The sequence below is a fragment of the Musa acuminata genome, chromosome BXJ1-11 (genome assembly GCF_036884655.1).
Source record: "Musa acuminata AAA Group cultivar baxijiao chromosome BXJ1-11, Cavendish_Baxijiao_AAA, whole genome shotgun sequence".
NCBI classification, from domain to species: domain Eukaryota; kingdom Viridiplantae; phylum Streptophyta; class Magnoliopsida; order Zingiberales; family Musaceae; genus Musa; species Musa acuminata.
In genome coordinates, this window is record NC_088337.1 from 23,022,501 (window position 1) to 23,030,633 (window position 8,133).

Below are 8,133 nucleotides of genomic sequence, written 5' to 3' on the forward strand. Positions count from 1 at the left end.
TGAGAGGGATATCGAGATAATCGGATAAATTAGTGTGTTGTATACCCGTCTATATGATGGATGCAGTTGGTCTCATAGTTGCTCGTGTTGGGACACTAGGGCTACAGTGCAAGTGCTCATTGGAGAATGAGTTCATTGATTGATCCGCTCACGGAATGTTGGATGGTTGATGATACCTCATTGTCAAATAGCGATTCTGTTGTCCTAGTGGTGTACTTGGTCCTTATATTTGAGATACTAAAGATGTCCTATATGAGTACTCTACTCTTTGATACCGGAAGTTCCAAATCTAGGTTTGGAAGTTTCAGATCTAATACAATTGATCATCGGGAGTGACAGCCAACCTTACGAGAACTATTGAGTGTCGATAGAGGATCATCCGCTCTCGATATCATGAGAGGAATATCTCATATGTTCTTGCTCAAACAAATCCTTGGCCAAGGTCATTCGAATTGAGAGAGAAAAAGTTCTATGAGAGAATCCGATTAGAACAAGACTCAAGGAGAAACCATATGGACCTGACATCATCATGCCCGATATATAATATCTGAGATATTAAATGGATGAGGGATTATAGGTACATGGTAACTAAAGAGATAGGTTCAAATCATTGAACTGTGTGTGTTGTGTTGAAACTCGGATTTTGATGATGAAATCAATTGATGAGTTTGTGATCTAATTTGTGTTTTTGAGTGACACAGGACGCTTCGATCAGGGAGAGACAATTAAAGCAGGAAGAATCATGTTGGGCCAGAGAAAAACATGTCAAAAGATTGGACGTCGAGCCGAAGGATCAGTCGACATATCGATAGAAGGCTACGGGCCATGAATTCGAGCATCGGGCCAAGAAGAACAAATATTGCGCTAAGGAAATCAGAGTTGCGGAGGTCAACTGGCCGATTGGACAATAGGCCGCAAGAGAGAACGATGCGCCGAAAAATCAGACGAAGCGTCGATGAACCAATGACATGCCAGGACAACATTTGATTAGCTTAGTAATAATTATCTAGATCAAAGTAGGTTTTAATTGTGCAGGATTAACTATGATAGCAAGGCATAAAGCAAAATGAAGTCTCGGAGTCAAGGACGCGATTTCGTTGGGAGTTCGAGAGTTCGTCGGAAGTTCTACCAGAATTGACCGAGAAGTCCAGGAGCTTGCCAAAGAAGCTTGTCGGAACTCGTCAAGAAGATCATCATGAAGTCCAGGAGCTTACCGGGAGTCCGCTGGAACATTGCCGAGAGATCGTCGGAAGTTCACCAGAAGTTCACCGAAAGATCGCCGGAAGAAACCTAGACTTACGGACTTGTTTAGCTTAGTAAATATCTTAAATTTCATAGTTAGCACATAATTGAGATTGGAATTGGGCCAACCCAATTAGGGGCTAGTTGGGCCCATGTATAGACTGTGTTGGGCCCAATGAAAGGCCCAAACAATGACCCAATAGGTGGCACCGTCGTGGCACAATCTCCGAGACTGTGTCAGGCGATGGTACCGCCCAGTGTAAGTGTCAGGCGGTGGTACTACCCAGACATAATCTTTGAGAGATTGTCAGGCGGTGGTACTGCCCAGTGTCAAGCTGCAGGCGGTGGTACCGCTCGTACCCCGAAATCTCGAGGATTTAAATTTTGGGCTCCAAATTTGAATCCATTTAGGACCTATAAATACCACACTCTTTCCTGCTTAGAATGACAAGAATTTGGTAGAAAGGGGGAAAGAATCCTTGATGAAAAAGAGTTGAAAAAGCTTGAAAAGTGTTGAGTGTTCCCCTCCACCTCTTAGAGTTTAGAGTTCATTCTAAGAGAGGTGTGAAACTTGTAAAGGTTCTCTCCTATGCCTGTCAAAAGGAGAATAGAGTTGTAAGAAGGTGGTTGGTCTTTGCCTATTGAAGGAAGACTGTTAGTGGATACCGGTGGCCTCGACGGAAGAGGAATCGGTGGAGTTGATGTAGGTCATGACGACTGAACCACTATAAACTTAGTTTGCATTTCTTTTGAGCAATTTACTTTAACTGTAAACTTCCTTACTTGCTATACTCTTATTAGAACCCTTGCAGATTCTAAACTTGGGGTTGATCTCTTTAGGGGATCGGCCTCCTTGGAACTCTGTAGGGGTTCCTCCCTCCAAGTTGCTGCTCAAAGGCTGCAGAAAAGATTCATCTATTGCTTATGAAAAGAGAAGGAATACATTGCTATTTATAGGGCTTCTAAACCCTAACTCCTAATAGGACTCCTACTTAAGACTCTTAGTTCTAACCAACTCCTAGTAGGACTCCTAGTCAAGACTCCTATTCCCTTACAACTCCTAATTCTTCTCTAAGAAAACACCTCCTAACAGAATGTCCCTCTCAATTAGGACTCTCCTAGCTAGAGTCCTAACAGTTTTACATGAATGTCCCTCTTAGTTAGGATTCTCTAAGCTAGAGTCATAGTTCTCCCAAGTGGCATCTTCTATTGTTAGGTTCGCCCACTGTATTAGCACTTCATTAGTGGGTCATCGTCGTCGAGTCACGATCCGTCGATCAATAATGGCACTTGGCTGGGTCTGGAGTTCTCTTTGGGTAGTCATATTTGGTGGGTGGCTTTGGGCTGTCTCCAAGCACCTATTTAAAACTTTCATCTGGCCGTCGGTTTGTGGGTGATATGCCATACTCCTTTTCAATTTAGTACCCAGCTTATGGAATAACTTTGTCCAAAATCTGCTCGTGAAGATGCAAGTAGAATTTATCGTAAGCATAATGCGTCCCTTATAGTGTAATTCTTTTGAGTCCCAATTGTAATGAGCCATGGGGCTTGGTGCTTCCTCCAATTTTTTTATAATCTTACTAGTCTCTGAATCTTCCTGCCATTCCATCTTAATATCCTTAAGAAAGTCGCTAGTTGAAAGTGAAACGATCGAAACTTCAACTTGCTCGGGTAGCTGTGAAAGCGCATCTGCAAGAACATTCTCTTTCCCCTTTTTGTAAGTTATTTCATAATCAAATCCAAGAAGTTTTATTACCCTTTTCTACTGCTCAAGGGATGATATTTTTCGCTCCAAAAAGTACTTGAGGCTTTTATGGTCGGTTTTAATTTGAAATCGTCGGCCAATCAAGTAGGGTCTCCACCTCGTTGCTGCGCGCACAATGGCGAGCATCTCCTTATCATATGTTGACTTATTTTGATGGGAGGGAGATAATGCCTTGCTAGTGTATATGAGTGGTCGACCATCTTGTATGAGAATGGCTCCAATTCCGACTCCAGATGCGTCGGCCTCAATAATGAAGGGTCGGTTGAAATCTGGTAGTGTTAGCACCGGCGTCGTCATCATGGCTGCCTTAAGTTTGTCGAAGGCAGCGGAGGCTCTGTCCGACCATTGGAAGACATCTTTTTTCAGTAAGGAAGTAAGTGGTACACTGATCTCTCCATAGTTTTTTACGAACTTGCAGTAGTAGCCTATTAAACCCAGAAAGCCATGTAGCAATTTTATGTTCCTCGGGGTCAGCCAGTTTTGCATTGCTCCAATTTTGAAGGGGTCTACTACCACACCTTCCTCTGATATGATATGCCCAAGATATTCCACCTTCTTATGAAGAAAGCAAAAATTCATAGTGGTTGTTGTGTGTTTAAAAGGTGGTTTTCGATATGTCTTCTTCGCATACTCGTATTTGATGATACCCGGATCGAAGGTCCAGCTTTGTGAAGATTTGTGCTCCCTTAGCAACTCATCTACTATTGGAATAGGGTATTTATCCTTGATGGTTATGCCATTGAGAGCTCGGTAATCAACACATAATCGTCATATTCCATCCTTCTTTCGTATGAGGAGCACCGGTGAAGAGTAGGGGCTGCAACATGGTCGAATAACTCCTGTTTTGAGCATCTCTTTTACAATCCTTTCTATTTCATCCTTCTGGAGATGTGGATATTGATATGGCTAAGCATTTGCTGGAGATTTGCCTGGAAGAATCATTATACACTGATCATGCCGACGGGTAAGAGGTAGGTTACGCGGTTCGTCAAATATATCTGAAAATTCAGCAAGCAAAGGAAGTAGATTTGGATCTTCAAATTTTATTGGCTCTTCCTTAGTTTGTTGCTCAAGTTATACCAAAAAGCCGCTGCATGCTTTGTGCAAAACCTTCTCCATTTGTTGTGTGCAAATCGTCGTTACGTTGCCCTCACGTTTCCCGTGCAGTATCACCTGTTTCTCCTTACTGTAAAATTTTACAATTAGTTGCATAAAATTCCAAGAAATATCACCTAATGTCATCAACCATTTAATTTTGAGTATGGCCTCATGATCATCAAGAGGGAGGAGGAAGAAATCTGCAATTATCTCTTGGTCCTGCAACAACAGTTTCACCTACGGGCACCTATGATCACACTTCAAAATCCGTCCGTTGGCGACCTTAACGACAAACCTGCTGCAATTCTCAATAGGTAAGTTCATATAGACAGCAACCTTACTGTTTAGGAAGTTATTAGTGCTGCCCGTGTCGATGAGAACAGTGATCGGTTGTTGTTTGAGAATGCCTCCAACTTTCATCGTTTGTGGGATTGAGTAGCCAACTAGTGTATGTACCGTAACTTTGGTCAGTTGTGGCTCTTCTTCTGCATCTTCTTCTTCATGTTTAAGGCTCTCTTTTGGATGTTCAATGACCTCTTCTTCTATCGGTTCAATCATAAGAAGTCCCCCTTTACTACAGCGATGCTCACGGCTCCACGGCTCGTCACAATGCCAACATAACCCCTTCGCATATCGCTCCCGAAGCTCTTCTCTTGTTAACCTCTTTGGTGTAGGGACTTGGTCGACAGTAGGGGGGGCTAAGGGCTTCAATATTACTGGTTGAGGAGCGACCCTAGTCCTCCGAGCTTCATGGTTCAATTGCTCCTCTTGATGTCGTGCGAAAGAGATAGCTGCCATAAGCGTATACGGTTGTCGCACTTTAACTTCTCCTCGGATCTCCGGCTTCAAGCCCTTAATGAAGGTTCTCAATAGCTGTTTTTGAGACCAATCATGAGTTTGATTAGATAACCTTTCAAACCTGGTTTGGTACTCCTGAATGGTAGAGGTTTGTCGGATCTTTGCTAGTTGTCCGTCAATATTCTCGTAATCGGTTGGTCTGAAGCGGATCAGCAGTCCTTATTTGAATTGTCACCATGAAAGGACTCCATAAGTATGTTCAAACCAGTCAAACCACTGTATAGCATCCCCTTCAAGATATATAGCTGCAATTTTCACCATAGATGCATCCGCGATTTTATGGTACCGAAAATATCGCTCCGCGCGCGAGATCCAACCAATTGGGTCTCCTTCTTCCCATCTAGGGAAGTCCACTCTCATGCATGAATAGTTGGGGTTGGTCATAGAGCTTCCCCTCTCTTGGAAGTCATATCTTTGGGCTTGGTGTGATTGGGCAAAGCTCTCTCCTTGATATGATTTCTTCGGGCTTAGTGGTCGGCCCAATCTGAGTTCGGTAAAGAGCGTCCGAATCTTATCCTCCATTCACGCCTCCAAGGCTTCAAATTTAGCATTGATTGCCTCCTTAGATGCCATAGTATATGCCTCCAAATTTATGATGTTAAGATCTCTCTTTTGTTGTTAGGTTAAAGGCATGTATAGGTTGAGAGAAGTGACGGTCGAAAGAATTGGTGGATCGATGGATGTAGGCTACGATTTAGGCTTGTCTTGTGGCTGTTTTGGGTGCAGTTTGAGGGTGTGATTTGGTGGAGTTTTAGGGCTATGGATGAATGTTTTGGATCTATGGTAGATGGTAGCAAAGGTTTGATAGAAATCAGTGGAAGTTGCAGCAAGTATATGCTGTCTTGTAAGAGTAGAATTGTCGTCGAAGAAACAACGGTTTCTCGATGTAATTTCCACCAAAAACTTGAGAGAATTGAGGAGGGAATTGATAGCAAAATCACAGTTTATATGACAGCAAGGATATCTAATTTAATCAAGAAAATTTCGGCAGTATAACAGCAAGGAAATTGGTGCAAGTTGCGATTGCAGAATTCTCGTCGAAAAATTTCAGCGGGTTATGACGAAAATTTGCAGTAACATAAAATCGTTTTTAGAGATGAATTTCTTAATAGATCAATCTTAGATAGAAACCAAGATGATCTATGAAGTGTATAAGAAATTTCATTCAAAAAAGATTGCAAATAGATGGGTTAAGGCAACAATATGCGGCTGAAATTTTCTGCAGCACATATTTTTAGGTATAGCAGATTGGACGTAAAAGATCAGTTGTTTATATTGAGAATTTTTTGATGAAACCAAAGGGAAATCTACTGTTAGGAAGTGTCAAAGCTATCATAAAAATTTCGTAGAGATTTGGATAGAAACAATGTAGTATCAAGATCAAACAAACAGTGCTATGCGGCTGAAATTTTACAGTGCAGATTTTCAAGTATAGCAGATTTGACGTAAAAGATCAATGGTTTATATTGAGAATTTTTTGAAAAAACCAAAGGGAAATATGCTGTTAGGAAGTGTCAAAGATGTCATAAAAATTTCATAGAAATTTGGATAGAAAAAGCATAGTAGTAAGATCAAACAGATGGTACTATGCGGCTGGAATTCTGCAATGTATCTTTCGTCGTAGAGATGAAAACTTTGTGACGGAAGGTTTATGCAGCAATATAGGAATAGTTTTTTTTTTTTGGATTTTCAAATAAGGATAACTAAATTGCAGCAGCAGTAAGGTAGGAAACCAGAACCTGTTGCAATTCACGGGGAGATCAAAGGATGATCCACGGTGGTCGAGATGATGGCGGAATTCGGCGACGATCTTTTAAGCAATTGTGGGAATTGCTTTGGGAGGTTGTGGAGGGCTGATGGATGGCAATGGAAGGGCAGCGAGATGCCAAGAACGCTGCTCTGATACCAGGTGTTAGAACCCTTGCAGATTCTAAACTTGGGGTTAATCTCTTTAGGGGATCGACCTCCTTGGAACTCTGTAGGGGTTCCTCCCTCCAAGTTGCTGCTCAAAGGCTGCAGAAAAGATTCATCTATTGCTTATGAAAAGAGAAGGAATACATGGCTATTTATAGGGCTTCTAAACCCTAACTCTTAATAGGACTCCTACTTAAGACTCTTACTTCTAACCAACTCCTAGTAGGACTCCTAGTCAAGACTCCTATTCCCTTACAACTCCTAATTCTTCTATAAGAAAACACTTCCTAATAGAATGTCCCTCTCAATTAGGACTCTCCTAGCTAGAGTCCTAACAGTTTTACATGAATGTCCCTCTTAGTTAGGATTCTCCAAGCTAGAGTCATAACAACTCTTTCGTACACTTTCAATTTAAGCATCTTTACGATACGATTTTAATTGAAACGAAAGATTTTCGAACTGACGTGATTTTATCCGATGCACTAATGCCCCCCCCCCCTAGTGTCGACTTGTTCCTAACATGTGTTTTAGAAAGGTTTTTGTCGTCAAAATTGTTGATGCAAAAGCGAGAAAAGGCAGCAACTATTACTGCCCTTATTGCCCTCGCAAATGATAGCCATGGTTGTCATCTGCGTACGGGTAGGCCGCCTGCAGTGGCAGCCGCAAGCGCAGCGCCCGTAGGCAGGCCACCTGCACGTAGGCGTTGTATAGGTGATGTAAGCGCAACAACTATTGTTGTGCGTAGTTACAGTCGTAGGCGGCCAACCGCTCGCAAGTAGAGCTGCTTGCACGCAAGTGCTGCGCTTGCAGTGCACGCGGCGGCACCCCCGGGTGTTGCCTACGGGCACAGCGCCCGCAAGTGCTGCATGCGGGCAACGGGCGACGCCGCCCGCAAGGCTGATCATTGCCTACGACAATGCTAGTAAGGGCACTCGCTCGCACGAGCGGTGCCGCCCACGGGCAAGCCGCCCCTAGGCAGGGGCGATGCCCCCTCACCCCGTAGAGGTTGCTATCGGCGAGGTACGATGATCGCAACATAGAGGTAGGGAAGGGGTTAGGGTTTTTGGACAAAAGATATTTTTGCTCTTGTGAATTTCAGAAGGTCCACAGTATATCCTTTCTATCTAAATTACATAAATACCCTTCATAATTCATAAAATTCTCTGTATGTCTTGAATTTCAAAAAATATTTGTTAATTAAAAGGTTTAATTAACTATTATTATTTATCTAGTACTCATATATAATGATATGTACA